The sequence below is a fragment of the Gorilla gorilla genome, chromosome 5 (genome assembly GCF_029281585.2).
Source record: "Gorilla gorilla gorilla isolate KB3781 chromosome 5, NHGRI_mGorGor1-v2.1_pri, whole genome shotgun sequence".
NCBI lineage: Eukaryota > Metazoa > Chordata > Mammalia > Primates > Hominidae > Gorilla > Gorilla gorilla.
Window position 1 is genome coordinate 84,808,659 of NC_073229.2, and position 19,584 is coordinate 84,828,242.

General features: G+C 40.0%; 1 pseudogene; it reads right to left on the reverse strand.

Moving 5' to 3' along the window:
* Nucleotides 1-430: 430 nt before the first annotated feature.
* LOC101152525 (large ribosomal subunit protein eL8-like) lies at nt 431-7,409 on the reverse strand (annotated as a pseudogene).
* Between the last annotated feature and the right edge of the window lie 12,175 nt (nt 7,410-19,584).

Below are 19,584 nucleotides of genomic sequence, written 5' to 3' on the forward strand. Positions count from 1 at the left end.
TAACTTTTCTGTACCTCAGTTTCCTCATCTGCAATGTAAAGAAAATCACAATACCTACCTCATGGGTTTGTTGTGAGGATAAAATGAATTTATACGTAGAACAGGCTTAGAACGGCACTAGGCAAGCACTTTAAAGTGTTCGCTACTCACAGCAGTATTTATATGTCCTTATGCCACATTCCTACATAGGTGCTCTCAGTTTTCTTGTTTATCTCCATCGTAGCAGCCTGTGAGCTATGTAGAGCCTGTGACCATGTCCTGTTTTTCCTTCTATTCCTCTCTCCAAGCACAGCCCAGGGTACCAGGGTACATGGTAGAAATTCAGAAAAGGTTTATTGAGTTAATGTAAACACAACCCTGATTTAATTTTTCAAGGAAAATTTGTTCTATTTTAATTATTTTTATGTACAGAAAACTCAACAGTGTACATTTAACCCAGCTTAGTTGCAAGTTCTTGAGCCTTTGCCTTTTCGAACTTGCCAATACAAGCCACAGACTTGGGACCCAGGACATTGCCTCCCCAGTGATGGCGGATCTCATTGTATCTGTCGTTGTAATCAGTCCTGATAGCTCCCACTAGCTTAGCCAAAGCGCCTTTGTCTTCTGAGTTAACCTGTGTGAAGGCGACAGTGGTGCAGGTCTTCCTGTGGACTAGAGGTCCCAGTCTTGCCTCCCCCTTGATAATGCAGTAAGGGACCCGCATTTTATGACACAGGGCAGGCAAGAAGACAACCAGCTCGATGGGATCCACGCCGTGTGCAATCACCACCGGCTGAGCTTTCTTGTTCTCTAGCAAGGGGGTGATGGTGTTAACTCCTGCTCGAAGGACAGGTGGTCTCTTAGTGGGGATGTCCCCTTTGCCAGCAGCTTTCTTTCTGGCCAGGGCCAACAGCCTCTGTTTCTTCTCTTGCTTAGTCTCTGATCTGTACTTGTGGGCCAGCTGAAGTAGCAGAGCAGCTGTTTGGTGGTCCAGGGCCTGGGTGAACTGGTTAATCTCAGGAGGCACTTTCAGCCACTTACAGAGGATGGCTCTCTGCCGCTGCAACCTGATATAGTGGGGGCCATTTCACAAAGCTGGTTAGGTCTCTTTTGGGCTGAATGTCCTGTCCAATGTCAAAATTCTTAGGCCATTTCTCAAACAGGGGATTCACCACTTTCTTAACCTCCTGCTTCTTCACGACAGCAGCGCCGGAGCTACCTTGTTTCCCTTGGCCTTCTTTCCTTTCGGCAGGAGGAGAGAGCCTGATTTAATTATTTTTAAAGGTGATAAATGTTGACAAGATTTGAAGTTGTTTTTTTTTTAAAGAAAACCTTTATGTGATATATATACACAATGGAATACTAATTATCCATACAAAAATGGAATCCTGTCATTGGCAGTAACACGGATAGAACTGGAGGACATTATGTTAAGTGAAAGAAGGCAGGAACCTAAAGTTAAACACAGATTGTTCTCACTCATACGTGGAAGCTAAAAAAAAAAAGTTGATCTTATAGAAGTAGAAAGTAGAACAGGGTATACTAGAGGCTTGGAAGGGTAGAGGGAAGAGGAAAATAGGGAGAGATTTGTTAAAGAATACAAAATTTCAACTACATAGGAATAAATTATAGTGTTCTGTAGCATTGTAAGATGCCTATAGTTAACAATAGTATTCAGTTTGAAATTGCTAGAAGGAGGATATTGAATGTTCACAGCATAAAGAAGTGATAAATGTTTGAGATGATGAACACACTAATTACTCTGATCTAATTAATCACCGTATGTTATATGTGTCATATCACTATGTACTCCATAATATGTGCAATTATTATGTGTCAACTTGAAAAGTTTAAACAAATAAATTTTAAAAGAAAAACTTTAAAACTGAGAAATGTGAGCCAAACTAGATAATCCTCAGTGATTGGTTTTTTAATCTGCATAATAGATTCAAAACAAAATGCTTCATGAGCCCCTCCCTGGATTGCAATTAACGGCAGTGTGAAAAAAAGATTATGTGATTAATCAGAGATAATGTAATCAACCAGGGCGGTGTGCCCGCCCTCTTTCTGGAGTATAAAAGGAGTTGTGAGTGGCTTGGGTCACCATTTGGTGAGCTGAGGGTGAAGCTACAAAGGTTGAAGCGTTCTTCAGACGACTCTACCTGAGGGTGAAGCTACAAAAACTGAAACGTTCTTCAGACGACTCTACCTGAAGAAAGAACACTGCTACAGAGAGGGGTGAGTAGGCCACACCAACTTTCATGATAAAGGGCCTGTAAGAGCTCCTCGAGCCTTGGTTCGGGTGCATATGTGATTAGGAGGTTTGTTTTTAAACATTTCTATAGTGATATTTGTTTTTGGTTGGTTGGTTGGTTGGTTTTTGAATTGAGACAGGGTCTCCCTCTGTTGCCCAGGCTGGAGTGCAGTGGCATGATCTCAGCTCACTGCAGGCTTCACCTCCTGGGTTCAAGCAATTCTCCCAGACCCAGCCTCTGAGTAGCTGGGATTATAGGCACCTGCCACCATGCCCGTCTAATTTTTGTGTTTTTAGTAAAGACAGGGATTTCACCATGTTGGCCAGGCCAGTCTCAAACTACTGACCTCAGGTGATCCGCCTGCCTCGGCCTCCCAAAGTGTTTGGATTACATGGGTGAGCCACCGTGCCCAGCCCCATAATTTTTTTCAAATAACCTTTATTTTTGCTTTGAGAATCTAATTGTATATACATGACCATAATTACCTGCACCTCTTGGAAAATGTTGATAGGTTTTTTTTATTTATGAAAGTATTACAAGCCACTGTGGGTAATTTGTTGTTGTTGTTTTGAGATGGAGTCTCCCTCTGTTGCCCAGGCTGGAGCACAGTTGCTCAATCTCTGCTCACTGCAACCTCTGCTTTCCAGGTTCAAGTGATTCTCCTGCCTCAGCCTCCCAAATAGCTGGGACTACAGGGACGTGCCACCACACCTGGCTAGTTTTTGTATTTTTAGTAGAGACGGAGTTTCACCATGTAGGCCAGGCTGGTCTCGAATTCCTGACCTCAGGTGATCTGCCTGTCTTGGCCTCCTAAAGTGCTGGGATTACAGGCATGAGCCACTGCACCCAGCCGCTGTGGGTAATTTGGGCAACAACAACAAAAAATAGAAAATAGAAAATAAAATGTCCACAATTCATACTGATTCACAAATAGTCACTATATGCATTTTCACCTATTTCTTTCCAGGCTTTTTTCCTATGTACAAATATTTTGTCTCAAAACTAGGATTCTGTCATATTAAGTTCATTTTTTTTAAATTATACTTTAAGTTCTAGGGTACATGTGCACAATGTGCAGGTTTGTTACATATGTATACATGTGCCATGTTGGCGTGCTGCACCCATTAACTTGTCACTTACATTAGGTATATCTCCTAAAGCTATCCCTCCCCCCTCCCCCTACCCCACAACAGGCCCCAGTGTGTGATGTTCCCCTTCCTGTGTCCATGTGTTCTCATTGTTCAATTCCCAATTCCCACCTATGAATGAGAACATGTGGTGTTTGGTTTTTGTCCCTGTGATAGTTTGCTGAGAATGATGGTTTCCAGCTTCATCCACGTCCCTGCAAAGGACATGAACTTGTCATTTTTCATGGCTGCATAGTATTCTATGGTGTATATGTGCCATGTTTTCTTAATCCAGTCTATCATTGATGGACATTTGGGTTGGTTCCAAGTCTTTGCTATTGTGAGTAGTGCTGCAATAAACATACGTGTGCATGTGTCTTTATAGCAGCATGATTTATAATCCTTTGGGTAGATACCCAGTAATGGGATGGCTGGGTCAAATGGTATTTCTAGTTCTAGATCCCTGAGGAATCGCCACACTGACTTCCACAATGGTTGAACTAGTTTACAGTCCCACCAACAGTGTAAAAGTGTTCCTATTTCTCCACATCCTCTCCAGCACCCATTGTTTCCTGACTTTTTAATGATTGCCATTCTAACTGGTGTGAGATGGTATCTCATTGTGGTTTTGATTTGCATTTCTCTGATGGCCAGTGATGGCGAGCATTTTTTCATGTGTCTTTTGGCTGCATAAATGTCTTCTTTTGAGAAGTGTCTGTTCATATCCTTTACCCACTTTTTGATGGGGTTGTTTGTTTTTTTCTTGTAAATTTGTTTGAGTTCTTTGTAGATTCTAGATATTAGCCCTTTGTCAGATGAGTAGGTTGCAAAAATTTTCTCCCATTCTGTAGGTTGCCTGTTCACTCTGATGGTAGTTTCTTTTGCTGTGCAGAAGCTCTTTAGTTTAATTCAATCCCATTTGTTAATTTTGGCTTTTGTTGCCATTGCTTTTGGTGTTTTAGACATGAAGTCCTTGCCCATGCCTATGTCCTGAATGGTACTGCCTAAGTTTTCTTCTAGGATTTTTATGGTTTTAGTTCTAACATTTAAGTCTTTAATCCATCTTGAATTAATTTTTGTATAAGGTGTAAGGAAGGGATCCAGTTTCAGCTTTCTACATATGGCTAGCCAGTTTTCCCAACACCATTTATTAAATAGGGAATCCTTTCCCCATTTCTTGTTTTTCTCAGGTTTGTCAAAGACCAGATGATTGTAGATGTGTGGTATTATTTCTGAGGGCTCTGTTCTGTATCTCTGTTTTGATATCAGTACCGTGCTGTTTTGGTACTGTAGCCTTGTAGTATAGTTTGAAGTCCGTTCATTATTTTTAATATTGTTTTATGATCATAACCTTTTTTTAATGAATATTCTTGGGAACTATGATGTAGGTAGTTGCACGAGAGTCTTCATACAGATGTACCAGCACTGTATTTAACTTGTCACCAGTTGCAAAGTAGTAGAGAGAATGTATATCTGTGTATATTGATTATATTCAAACCATTTTTTCCTCCAAAGTATACAATTCAAATTTGAACTACAAATTTTGCCTCATCAAATAAGTCCTCAGTAATTGTGTGATACAGCTTAGTTTAACGTAATCTGTTGATGATGTCAAAGCTCTGCTTTTAACACAAGGCTGAAATTTTGTACCCAAAACCATGCTTCAGGACCATAAAGTAACAGGATGCTGTTAGCGACTCGGGTTCAGATAGAATCTCCTGTGGTCACTGAATGATTTTCACACACAATTTTGGTCTCCATGACTGTGTGTTCAGTAGTGAAAGCCAAAGGTCAATGTGCTTCCTCCTTATAAATAACCAGTTACATGGGTGGCCTAAAAATAAAGTTCTTCTTGGCCAAGACAGGTTAATGAAAGCCAGTTTGGTATCCTGTCATGCAGTATAGCTATTTTAGTGTCTCAGTGTAGCTAATTTGTCAGCCTTCCCTGGACATTAGCACATATTTAGATCTTGATGTTCTAACTAATGAATGACAGCTAAGGAATGTGTAGCTTCCTGGTAAAGAATTGATTACATTATCACTGATTAGGTTGGGGGAATTGGAATTTAGTATCTTTGTGTATAGGAGCAGGAAAGGTAAATTATGATTTAAAATTCACTGAAGGATTGTAGGAGAAGAGAAAGGAAAAGGAAATTGTGGCAGGAACATAACCAAACTAAATAAAACCGTTGCCCAGCCTGGGATTATAATTGTAATGGAGTACAATTAACATATTTGAGTCAGGTTATTCAAAAGGTTATGGCTACAGTAGTTTAAAACAGAAAATATGAAAGAAAAATAGCAGGGCATCAAAGTTAGTGATATCAGTTGGCCTTATTTTAAGAGGCTTATAACCACACCTGAAAATTTCCAATTACCAGTCTAGAAATTTCCATAGACATTGACTATATCTGAGGAGGGGAGGAGTAATTCAGTGCTGTAATTTAAATTTAAAAACATTCAGAAGACTGAAAGCACAAATATTCAAAGTAACAGATGGTAGCCTCCTCTCAGAGGCAATAAAAAGACTTTACAATCCTCACCAGAAGTGTATTTAGTTATAATTTAGTTGTTGCAGTTTCTTTTTAAGTATATTCCATTACAGTAGGAATTTTCTCTATTCTTGTCAAGCTTCTGGTCTCTCTTAAACCTTAAAGCATATGAAAAGCATTCTATTCATGTTCTTTTATCATAATACTGGGAGTATCTTGTCCAGAACTTGACTAGAAATTCTTATACACTTTCTTCTAGACTGTAGTCCCAAATCCTTAGAAGACTGTTTCAAGGGCTTTACCTCCACTCCCACATTACAACCTTCCAGCCTGAATTAGGTATCTCTTCTCAGCCTTCCCATAGCACACAATAAGGGACATCTATTACATAATTTAGGCCGAGCACGGTGGCTCACGCCTGTAATCCCAGCACTTTGGGAGGCCAAGGTGGGTAGATCACTTGAGGTCAGGAGTTCAAGACCAGCCTGGCCAACATGGTGAAACCCATCTCTACTAAAAATACAAAAATTAGATATGGTGGCATGTGGTCCCAGCTACTGGAGAGGCTGAGGCACGAGAGTGCCTTGAACCAGGGAGGCAGAGGTTGCAGTGAGCTGAAATCGCACCACTACACTCTAGCCTGGGTGACAGAGTGAAAGTCTGTCTCAAAAAAAGGAACAATTTATCAAGCTGTATTGTCACTGTTTACATATGGGTCACTTTTGGGGACAATCTTACTATTATTTATGTTTGTATATCCACCTCTTAGGCAATGCTGGTGTATAGTAGATTTTCACAGAAATTATGTTAGAATCATACAAAGAGACAATTGTGTTTTTAGCAGCAATGTCGGAAGTTCTGAAGCACATGGTGTGGTTTCTGTTAACATGTGTTTGATATCAGAACACAGCCAAGCAAAGCAGCAATTATTCCATGTATTCCTGGAAGACTCATACCTCCATTTCTTTTCAATCCACCGACCTCTGGGTTATGGGCCCAGCACGCTTCCACTGCGCCACTCTGCTCGCGCCTCCATTTCTTTTCATCTTTCCACTCCCAAAACAATTGTTGTTCATTTCTGGTAATACAAGAATAGTGCTAACTGACCCTTTCTTCTTCAAAGAAGATCTAGTTGGCTCAGCAAAGAAAATGGGTTCTGTAGATCTTTAGAGGCTGCCCTGAGTAGAGGTACATGACTCTCCAGGGCAAACATTTTCAACATTAGAGGATTGAGTCAGATTTTTAGAATGAAACAAGGACCTTTGGAGAGTTCCCTGGAAATTAGAATATTTAATAATTCAATATTGTTGTCACAGTCATTAGATTAGATCTAGACTAATAGGAAGGAAAATCCTTGAAATTGCTGATGGCCAAAAAGTATCTCCCTTTCTCCAGTGTCTTCAGTTATCCATTTGTATAAATGGCAGGAGGCCTGAGTTACCAGAAGTATTACTACTGCCAGTGTAGCTGCTGCTGCGATCATAGTTCTTGGCACCACAAAAAATCTCTGTGCCTATTGTAGTAGTTATGGAGGATTTTGTCTCCCTGCATGACATATCAGCTTTGTATTACCAAAGGCATACATCCACTCTGTCTAGCAATGGTGAGTCAACAGAAAGTATGCAATTCACTTCTCAATTACACTTTTTTTTTTTTTTTTTTGAGACGGAGTCTCGCTCTGTCACCCAGGCTGGAGTGCAATAGCGTGATCCCGGCTCACTGCAACTTCTGCCTCCCCAGTTCAAGTGATTCTCCTGCCTCAGTCTCCCAAGTAGCTGGAATTACAGGTGTGTACCAGAATACCCAGCTAATTTTTGCATTTTTACTAGAGACAGGGTTTCGCTATGTTGGCCAGGCTGGCAAACTCCTGGCCTCAAGTGATCTGCCTGCCTCAGCCTCCCAAAGTGCTGCGATTATAGGAGTGAGCCACCGTACCTGGCCTCAATTAAACTTTAATATTATTCAGCCTTTCTTTGGTATAACACAATAAAGACAATAGAAATATTTTCCCTAAATTTCCAAAAAAATTACTCCAGTTTTCAAGTTCACATTTTGCAAATCTAAAAATCTAATCACCCTAATACAAGAAAACAGTTTATTTTCTTAATTTTAAAAAATTTTTTACTGTGATTTATTTATTTTGAGACAGGCTCTTGCTTTGTTGCCGAGACTGGAGTGCAGTGCTACAATCACAGCTCACTGCAGCTCTTCCTCCGGGGCTCCAGGGTGCCTCCTGCCTCAGCCTCCAGAGTAGCTAGGAATACAGGTGTATAACATCAAACTTGTTTTTTTTTTTTTCTTGCCTTTTTCTTTTTTTTTTCTTTTTTTGTAGAGACAAGGTCTCACAATGTTGCCCAGGCTGGTCTCAAGCTCCTGGGCTCAAGTGATCCTGCCATCTTGGCCTGCCAAAGTGCTGGGATTACAGGCATGAGCCACTATGCTCTGCCTAATAAAACAACTTAAAGATATTATGGCAAACTTGCCCTAGGTGTGCCTTGTTAGGTATTTTCTCAGGGCGTGGTTTCTGTATGCCTCATAATGCATAATGGGAGGATGATACCACAGGGGAAGTTAAGTCTAAAATTCTCTGAGCAAAGGCTTTGCCAAAAAGATCAGCATGTCACTATCGCTTTGGGTGAATCTGTACTACATCAATAATTTATTCCTGAGTCACTGATACTGCTTGTCAGTTCTTGTTATTCATTTCAAAGAATAAAAAGTATGATTATTCTAAACAGTAACATAAAAGTGAGTTGTTAATCGACTTTTACAAGAAATGCCCAAATATAACAAGCAGAAATTAGTAAACAATCTGTAGCACTTAGGTGATACTATCCAAGATAAACCCATCTATTATCATCATCACTTCTTGATTTCATCCTCTAATCTCATTGTCTGCTGCCAGATCCTATTTCTCAGGGTTTCTGTTTTCTACCAAACACTAGCACAGTCATCCAAACATCCTGAAATCAAGCATGAAACAATTATAGCATGAAATATGCTAGTTTCTTATTAAATACTTATTATGTGCCAAGTACTGTGTTAAGCACAGGGAAATTAATAGTACACAGCCTTTGTCTTGGAATTCTTCAAAGGGTATGAGAAAGATAGATGACGTTTAAAAAATGATTATCATCTTGGGATGAATGCTGCAATGGAGGTATTTGCAAGGTACAATGGAAGTACAGGGAATGGAATACCTGTGTTGATGAGGAAGTCAGGAAAATTTAATTTAAAAATTAATATTAGGTGTGGGCATAGTGGCTCATGCCTGTAATCCCAGAACTTTGGGAGGCCAATGCAGGTGGATCACCTGAGGTCAGGAGTTTGAGACCAGCCTGGCCAACATGGTGAAACCCTGTCTCTACTAAAAATACAAAAATTATCTGGTGTAGTGTGCGTGCCTGTAATCCCAGCTACTCAGGAGGCTGAGGCATGAGAACCGCTCCATATATATATATGGAGGTTGCAGTGAGTCAAGATCGCACCACTACACTCCAGCCTGGGCTACAGAGTGAAACTCCTTTTCATAAAAATAAAAATATAAATTAATATTAGGTTTTAGGGGAAGTAGCAGGAGAAAATTCCAGGTAAAAGGAATTGCAGATACAAAGCCATGGAGGTCTGAGAAAGCGTGGCATCTATGTTAGAAATCACAGTTGGTTTCAAACATCTAGAAAGCATAATGGAGTGGAGCAGGAGGTAGGGCTATAAGGCAGTCATGATCTTGAAGGGTCTTAAATATCTTGCAAAAGAGTTTGGACTTTATCTAAAAGTCAGTGTAGGATCATTGGAGGATTTTGAGAAAGAGGATAGCAAGATTAGATATGCATTTTTTAAAATGATACTGAGCATATGCTTTTTTTCTTTTTTGAGACGGAGTCTTGCTCTGTCACCCAGGCTGGAGTGCAGGGGTGCGATCTCGGCTCACTGCAACCTCCGCCTCCTGGGTTCAAGCAATTCTCCTGCTGTGACTACAGGTACCCACCACCATGCCTGGGTAATTTTTGTATTTTTAGTAGAGATGGGGTTTCACCATATTGGCCAGGCTGGTCTCGAACTCCTGACCTTGTGATCCACCCACCTCGGCCTCCCAAAGTGCTGGGATTACAGGCGTGAGCCACCGTGCCCGGCCACATATGCATTTTTAAAATGCAGGGCGGATTAAATGGGACAAGACAAGTCATTGAATTAAGTTATTGCAATACAACTCAGAAAATATTGTGGAAGGAAGTAAAAGGGGGAAGGAGGGAGGGATGGAAGAGAGAAGGAAGTAGGGAAGGAAAGAAGGAACAAATGAACAAATAAGGCTTTTGACAGTAAAAAATTAGAAGGAGGGGGACAATCTCTGAGCCACTGCTCTCCAGACTCAATAGAATGTGGTAGCCAGTCAGACAGAAAAGAAGAAAAGGGAGGAGTCTAGTAAGATTGCCACGTCTGTGGCTTGAGCACCTGAAGGACAAAGGTTTCAGTCATTGTCTCATGATAACAGTAAAATGAACAGGTCTCATGGGGGAAGAGAGATTATTGGCTCAGCCTAAGCCATGTTGAATATGAGGTGCCTCAGTTCATCCCATGGAAATATAAATACATCCAGAGCTCAGAAGAGAAGACTTTACTGGAAGCACATCTTAGAGTCATCTTTGAATGTTTGGAAGTTGAGACAAAAGAAGTCCTCTAAGTAAGTCTGAAATTGTAAAGTGTATAAGAATGACAGAGAAAGAATAGGAAATATTCTTTAAAATACCAACACCTATAGGGCAGGGAGGCAGAGGAAGACAAGCCATCCCAGGGGCCCCCATAAGAGAGTTTCAAGACAGAAATAAAGATATGGAATAAGTTGCCTCATCTGTCAAGTAGGATTGTTGTAAGAGTTAGATAATGCTCCTAAAGTGTCTATTACAATGCCTGCACATAGTAAGCACTGAATAAATGTTGAAGGGTGATTAGCTTTAAACAGGCATATCAAAGGCCATAAGGATGGCTTGACTGTATGGAGGCGTGAAGGATAGATCATTTTGCTCACTCTGCTCCCTTTATCAGTCAAAAGAACACTGGAGAGATGAATCACTGATGTTCACCATGTCCATTAGCGGGAAATTAACAAGTTTAACTTCACCAAAATCAGTTCATATTTACAAATAACATGCTAATGAGGAAAACTATCTTATAAATACTCCCTTGTAACAAAGATTATTAAAGCTGTTCTACATTAATTAAAAGGATCATAATATAATGATACTTGTAAACAGCAAGGACTTAAGTGGAGTTATTTGGGGGAAGTGATAGTGTATAAAGCTATTTGACAGTTTCATTTCCATCCTTACTTGTAAAAACAGCAAATTTACTTTTCACAGTGAACACTAAATAAAAGAAAAATGGCTTAAACGCAGCAAAAAAAAATCACTTGGTTTAAAAAATGAATTTCACGGCCAGGTGCAGTGGCTCACACCTGTAATCCCAGCACTTTGGGAGGCCGAGGTGGGTGGATCATGAGGTCAGGAGACGGAGACCACCCTGGCCAATATGGTAAAACCCTGTCTCTACTAAAAATACAAAAATTAGCCAGGCATGGTGGTGTATGCCTGTAATCCCAGCTACTCAGGAGGCTGAGGCAGGAGAATCACTGGAACCCAGGAAGCAGAGGTTGCAGTGAGCCAAGATTGCGCCACTGCACTCCAGCCTGGGTGACAGAATGAGACTCTGTCTCAAAAGAGGAAAAAAAAAATGAATTTCACAGCCAGGCATGGTCGCTCATGCATATAATACTAGCACTTTGGGAGTCTGAGGCAGGTTTGCCCAGGCTGGTTTCAAACTCCTGGGCTCAAACAATCCTCCTGCCTTGGCCTCCCAAAGTGTTGGAATTACAGGGGTGATCCACCGTGCCTGGCCAGAATGGTGTTTTTTTGTGACAACAGCAACCCAGGATGGACATACCAGGAATATATAATATTGTGGAAGATCACAGAATGGCCTCATTCATGAAAGACTAAGGAAGGTACCCCACCCACGGTAATGCATTTCATAACATATCTAACCAATTTCCATAGTTTTCATCATTTACAATAGTGCCTCTCAATAAAAATGAATTACTTGAAAAGTGAAAAGTACCAGCCTGGCAAACATGGGGAAACCCCGTCTCTACTAAAAATACAAAAATTAGCGGGATGTGGTGGCAAGCGCCTGTAATCCCAGCTACTTGGGAGGCTGAGGCAGGAGAATCACTTGAACCCAGGCAGCAGAGGTTAAAGTGAGCTGAGATCACGCCATTGCACTCCAGCCTGGGTGACAAGAGCAAGACTCCGTCTCAAAAAAAAAAAAAAAAAAGAAAAGAAAGAAAGAAAAGAAAAGTGAAAAGTAAGAAACAAAACACAAAGCCTTTTTTTTTTTTTTCTTGAGACAGAGTCTCATTCTGTTGTGCAGGCTGGAAGGCAGTGCACATGATCTAGACCCACTGCAACCTCTGCCTTCCGAGTTCAAGTGATTCTCCTGCCTCAGCCACCCTAGCTGGCATTAAAGGCGTGTACCACCATGGCCCACTAATCTGTGTATTTTTTTTAAGTAAAGATGGGTTTTCGCCATGTTGGCCAGGCTGGTCTCGAACTCCTGACCTCAGGTGATCTGCCCACCTCAGCCTCCCAAAATGCTGGGATTACAGGTGTGAGCCACCGCACCCAGCCACAAAGCCTAATTTTTGAAATTAAGTTCTACAGAAATAAAGTTACCCTGTCAAATCGCCGTAAAAGTTTTTAAATGCTTGCTCTCAGTTTCTATGCTTATCTCCTCTCAGACCAGTAACAGTTCGTAGATTGGCACCAGTTCACAGACTACACTTAGAGTAGCATTAGTCTAGGGAACAGCTTCTCTTGAAGTAGCCATCAGAATGAAAACGAAGGGCAGATTTTCAGTAAAGTATTGCATAATCATATTTTATGATTCACTTTTACTAAACTCATGGAAGGATGAAATATAAGCCCAAATGCCAGTGCATTTGTAATGGAATAATTCCTTTACAGGATCAGAACACGTAGGAAGCCAAATTAATAATTGAAAGCTTGTTTGTTTAGCAAAGAACCAGAGCATAAGAAAGTAAATAACCTTAAGGGATATTTCAAGGCCATGAGTACAGCCTAACAGAGTGATGGAAGCAGGGACTCCTGCAGTTAAGCCACTGGAATTTGAATTCCAGCTGCATCACATAATACTTCTATGACCCTAAGCTTTCTGAGGCTGCATGTCCTGATTTTTATAATGGGAATAATATCAATCTGGAGAGATTTATGAAAGGATTAATATAGAGCTTAATACAATACCCAACACATAGTAAGCACTCAATAAATGTCAGTCAATGTTATTAATACTATCCTATAATAAGGTATATTTCTACAACAACCAGCACGTTCAGTACAGATTCAATGCCTCTTCCCTAGACAGTGCCTGATAAACACTGACAACCTTCATATCTTTAGACCTTTCTGTTCTGTGTACCCAGTCATCATCTTCCTTCTGTTCTCACAATCTTCCTCTGGGCAGATAAAATAAAATTGATTTTGTTTCTGCTTACAATCACATTCCAGGGCACTTACAATCACAACCCAGGTGACTTAGGTTATACCCAAGTCACCTTGGGTTTTAGATGTTCCCAAACGTTTAGAGGTGATTTCTTGGTTTATAGCCACAAACATGATACATAAACAACTTTAATTTCCCAGGGAGCTTCTCACTGGTTGGGCATTATATTCTCACATTTGATGGCAAACAAATACACATTGAAAGTAAATTATAATCAGATTAACTATCCAAGAACATGGAATCAGAACGAAAGTGATTATAAAGTTTTTGACAGCTGCTGTCAGGTTAGGATAACCTGGTGCTTCTATCTCTGCTGCAGAGAGTACAATAAGGCTACAGACCATCGGTGCAACCTCTTTGAGCACTTATCTGAAATGATTTTTCCCCAACTGTAAGAGTATCATTTTTGGAAAAAAAAAAACAAAATATAGGAAGTTATAAATAAAAAATTGTTTATCATCACATCACCCAGTGACACCATAAAGTATTTAAATGTCAGTTATTACCTGTTAACATTTAGTTAGTTAGAAATAAACATTTTAGTTTATTTCTTTCTATTTTTATAGCATTTCTTTTTATTTAACATTACAATTATTTATTTATGTTAAAGACATTAAGATATTTTCTTTTTCTTTTTTTCTTTTTTTTTTTTTTTTGTGACAAGAGTTTTGCTCTTGTTTCCCAGGCTGGAGTGCAATGGCGTGGTCTCAGCTCACCACAACCTTCGCCTCCCGGGTTCAAGTGATTCTTCTGCCTCAGCCTCCCGAGTAGCTGGGATTACAGGCGCCTGCCACCACACCCAGCTAATTTTGTATTTTTAGTAGAGACAGCGTTTCTCCATGTTGGTCAGGCTGGTCTCGAACTCCCGACCTCAAGTGATCCAACTGTCTTGGCCTCCCAAAGTGCTGGGATTACAGGCGTGAGCCACCTTGACTGGCAAGATACTTTTAATATCCGAAAGGTATTTCATTATATAGATACTTCAAGTGATATCACCCACTATGAGTTGATTTTTTAACTAATTTCTATCTCAGAGTCTGAGTATTCTAATAAATTCAACAAAACAGTGCAAATATGTGTTTAGCACATGGCTTGGAAAACAACAAGAGCACAATAAGTTTTAGCTATTCTTGCTGTTATTGTAATCTATCAAGAGTTTAATTGTTCTCTTAATACCTAAATATACAATTTTTAGGAGTCCCGCTGCTATATTCTCAAAACCCTCAGAAATAGTGTCTTTCTCTAAGCATACTTTGAGTGCCTTTATTTATTTTAAGTTTCTGGTTTATTCCCTACAAACATATTGCTAATGAAAATGTAAAACTATGGAACTTTTCATCAGTGTGCCTATACATTCAGCAGCATAGCATAAAATAGGCTCAAAACCATGGCCTTATATCTCTGTTTGGCCTTTGACAATTTTTGGAGGCAGTGTGGCATTTTGTGATGTAAATCTTCTCCATTTTATTTCCATATTTCTAATCTCTCCACTTTTCTCTGCCTCCACTGTCCTGATCATAGTCAACACCAACATTGTCTTCCATTTGACAAGGCAGGAAATCTCAAGTGTTTCACCCTGTTAAAATAATTCTACTCTAGGGCCTTCTGCAATCCATTCTCCACAGAACAGAAAAACAATTTTCTTAAAACAAATTTCCTGATATGTGGTGTGATTCACTGTCAGCAAGATAAATCCAAATTCTTTCCATGGCCTACAAGGTCCTGCATGATCCAGTCCCTGCTAGATGTCCAGGCTTCTTTCCTTCCCTTGTATTGCTGCAGTCCCTCAGGTCTTCCAACTCCTTGAGTACCAACCAAACTCCCACCTGAAATTCTGTGTTGTCATTTCCTCCACCAAAAATATCTCTCTTCCTCCCCCTCTTTTTGTGATTCATTCTCATCATTTAGATCTGGATCTCCTGGGAGACACCACCCCTGACTTCACTGTCTAAAGTAAGTCACCCCAGCCATTCTGTTGACCTCCTTCACAGCACAGATTATAAATATATTCTATGCTTATTTACTTGTTATTTTCTCTTTTTTCTCACCTGTATATAAATTTCATTGGGGCAGAAAACATGTTTATGTTATTCATAAGATAGCAGAGTGCCTGGCATATGCTAGGCATTTAAACACATATGTGTTGGGGAAGGAGGGAAGGTTGACAGCCACAGCTATGCATGTAGGTGAAAACCCCAAGGAAAGTGGAAAGTGAGTCCAGGAGGCCCTAGGACAAAACTCCAGTGAACACCATCGTTAACGGGATTGAGAGACTAAGAACCCTGCAAAGAAAACTTAGAAAAACTGGGAATAGGATGCCCTAATAGAATTTTATGTGGGAAAGTAATATGATAGTATCCAAATAAATAGTGGTTGAGTATTTACTATGTGCATTAACATGTCTGAGGATTAAAGAAATACATTATAGGACAACTATATTTAATGGTGGCTCACGCCTGTAATCCTAGCACTTTGGGAGGCCAACGCAGGTGGATCATTTGAGGTCAGGAGTTCAAGACCAGCCTGGCCAACATGGAGAAACCCCATCTCTACTAAAAATACAAAAATTAGCCGGGTGTGGTGGCAGGTGCCTGGTAATCCTAGCTGCTTGGGAGGCTGAGGCAGGAGAATCACTTGAGCCCGGGAGACGGAGGTTGCAGTTAACCAAGATTGCGCCATTGCACTCCAGCCTGGGTGACAGAGCGAGACTCTGTCTCAAAAAAAAAAGAGAGAAATTTCAAAAGGCTTCTATACTCATTTTCTCTTATGTTCAGTATCTTCCAACCATGAATGGAACTATAGAAATACACGAAGATAGCAATGTTTGTAGAACATCCCTAGTTAAAAAGCAACTGTGTTAGGATAAGAAAAAAGCATGACTATTGTAGCTTTTGTTAAATAAATGTTATTATGCTTGCAGGAAATTGTTCAACAACATTTCTCCTTATGTAAGGCCTGCCCCAGTAATGCTGCTTAGGTCAGTGTCTGTCTGGATTATCTGCAGCCTAAATGCCAACTCTGTAAATTAAACCTGTCAAGTGACAGCTTTGCCATAGCATGCATATCCAACCTTTAAAATTTATTTATACTCCATTCCCTTTCTCTAGCCAGATTAAATTCTCCTTTCCTAAGCTATTTTTGCCTCAGTTCAGACTGTGGCATAATTCAACATGTTCTAAACAATCACATGGAGACTGTGGCCTTCCTGATTTTCAATTCCCAAATGATTTTTATTCAGGCTATAGAACAGCAACAGAAATTTCACCAAATTTACTAAAATAAGAACAGTCCTCTCAAACTAGATTCCTCCAGGTACCAGTAGGCAAAGCAGTCATGAGTTATGGATAGATTCATAATAAGTCCTTTATTCAGTGCCCCAAGGAAATGGTGCCTTTCAGCATGCAAATGAAAAGTATTCTTTTACTAATCAATCTGTCCATCATTTCTTTTTTGTTTTTCCTTGAGAGAGAGGGTCTTTGATCTGTTGCCCCAGATGGAGTGCAGTGGCATGATCACAGCTCACTGCAGCCCTAAACTCCTGGGTTCAAGCACTCCTCCCACCTCAACCTCCCAGGGAGCTACAACTACAGGAATGCACCATCATGCCCAGATAATTTTTTTTTTTTTTGTAGAGACAGGGTCTGACTGTGTTGCCCAGGTGGTGTCTGTCACATCTTAATACGCACACTAAGCTCCTACAGAAGTAAATACTATATTAAGCGGCAGAATTACTAATGTGAATACACATTCTCATTTGATTTGGAGACTACCTAGGTGACTGTCAGGTTTACATTTAAATTGATTACAATTAGACATGAAAAAGGGACAGAGAATGGGCATAATAGAGATCAATTCAAGAGAATTGTTTCTTAAAATAGACTTTAAAAAAAAAAGTTGTTCAAAACTGCCTTAATCAATTTTACAGAGAAAATATTACCTCAAATGGTTTGATATGATGACTTGATGTTACTTCTGATCCAGCAGGATTCATTTATTAATATAAATATTTACATCTGTAGTACCCTCCTAGGTGGGTGACTGTTTCTATATGTCTGACTCAACAAAACACAGTAGCCCACAGGCAGCTATTGGCCTTTGGACTTTGTCCTTAGGCCAGATTCCTTAAAAGGCTTGTTGTGACAAGCTTATTTGCTCATTGGAAATTTCTGTGTCTAAATTTCCCACAGAAATTAGGATGTAGCACTGCTGCAGCATTTTGATTATTCATCAAAACTTACTCAAAAGACTTTTGATAAAACTTTAAATCAATGTCTTAAGGAAGAAAATTAAGTCACTTTTTAACATAGAGCATGTTTTAGTTTTGAACAATATTTAAGCACTGCAAATTATATGTTCATAGAGATTTAAGCATAGGCATACCTTGGAGATATTGCAAGTTCAGCTCCAGACCACCACAATAAAACAGATATTACAATAAAGGAAGACACATGCATTTTTTGGTTTCCCATTTACACTACATTGTTGTCTGTTAAATGTGCATAGCACTATGTCTAAAAAATGTACATACCTGTTTTGTCCCACTGAACCCATAGCTGGAGCTGCCTTAAAAGCAGCAGCAGGAGAATTCCTACAAGAGAGTACCCCAAACCATTTGGAGACAGGGCTGGTTTGAGATTTCAAAGAAAGAAGCTCTAAATGCCAGAGTGATCAGCCCAAAACATTTATTAAAGGAACTTGCAGGGTGTTGCAATGTATTATTGTGATGGACAGCAAGAGAAAAGGGATGTTTTACCCACATTAGTCTGTAGCCAGGGGGTGAGGGGATGGAGTTTACATGAAAATTCAAGGAATTCGGCTCAGGGTCGGGGTCAGTTTCTTTCCAGTAAACCAAGACACTATTATCAGTGCCTGGGAATGTTCAAGCTGGTTTGGGTTCAAGCCAGCTAAGGAAAACCTATGGCTACGGCTGGCTGGGTCACTGTGATTTTGGTCAGGACACAGAAAGGAAGTGGGGAAAACGGGTACCCTAGAATACCTTAATTTAAAAATACTTTTGCTAAAAAATGCTAACAATCATCTGAGCCTTCAGCAAGTCATAATCTTTGCTGTTGGAGAATCCTGCCTCAGTGATGATGGCAGCTGACTGATCAGGGAGGTAGTTGCTGAAGGTTAAGGTGGCTGTGGCAATTTCTTAAAATAAGACAATGGAGTTTGCTGCATTGATGACTCCACAAAAAATTTCTCTGTAGCAGGCAGTGCTGTTTGATAGTATTTTACACACAAGACAACTCGTTTCAAAGTTGTAATCAGTCCTCTTAAAACTCGCCCACTGCTTTATCAGCTAAGTTTATGTGATATTCTAAATCCTTTATCATTTCAACAATGCTTACGGCATCTTCACCAGCAGTAGATTCTATCTCAAGAAACCACTCTCTTTTCTCCTTCATAAGAAGCAACTCCTCATTCATTCAAGTTTGATCATAAAATTGCAGCGATTTAGTCAACTCTTCAGACTCTGTTTCTAACTCCAATTGTCTTGCTATTTTCACCATATCTGTAGTGATTTCCTCCACTGAAGTCTTGAACGCCCTCAAGGTCATCCATGAGAGTTGGAGTTAACTTCTTTCAAACTCCTGTTCATGCTGATACTTTTACCTCCTCTCATGAATGTTCTTAATGGCATCTAGAATCCTTTCCAGAATGTTTTTGGTTCACTTTGCTTAGATCCATCAGAGGAATCACCATCTATGGCAATTTATAACCTTATGAAATGTACTTGTTAAATATTAAAACCTGAAAGTCAAAATTATTCCTTGATCCATGGGTTGCAGAATGGATGCTGTGTTAGAAGGCATGAAAACAATATTACCCTCCTTGTACATCTCCATCAGAGCGTTTCAGTGACCATGTGCATTGTCAAGGAGCAATAGTATTTTTAAATAAATCACGTTTTATCAGTAGGTCTCAACAGTGGACTTAAAATATTTAGTGAGCCATGCTAAACAGATGTGCTGTCAACCAGGCTTTGTTCTTCCACTTATAGAGCACAGCAGAGTAGATTTAGCATAATTTTTAAGGGTCCTAGGATTTTCAGAATGGTAAATGAACATCTGCTTCAACTTAAAGTCACCAGCCACATCCGCCCCTAACAAGAGAATTGCCTGTCCTTCGAAGCTTTGAAGCCAAGCATTGACTTCT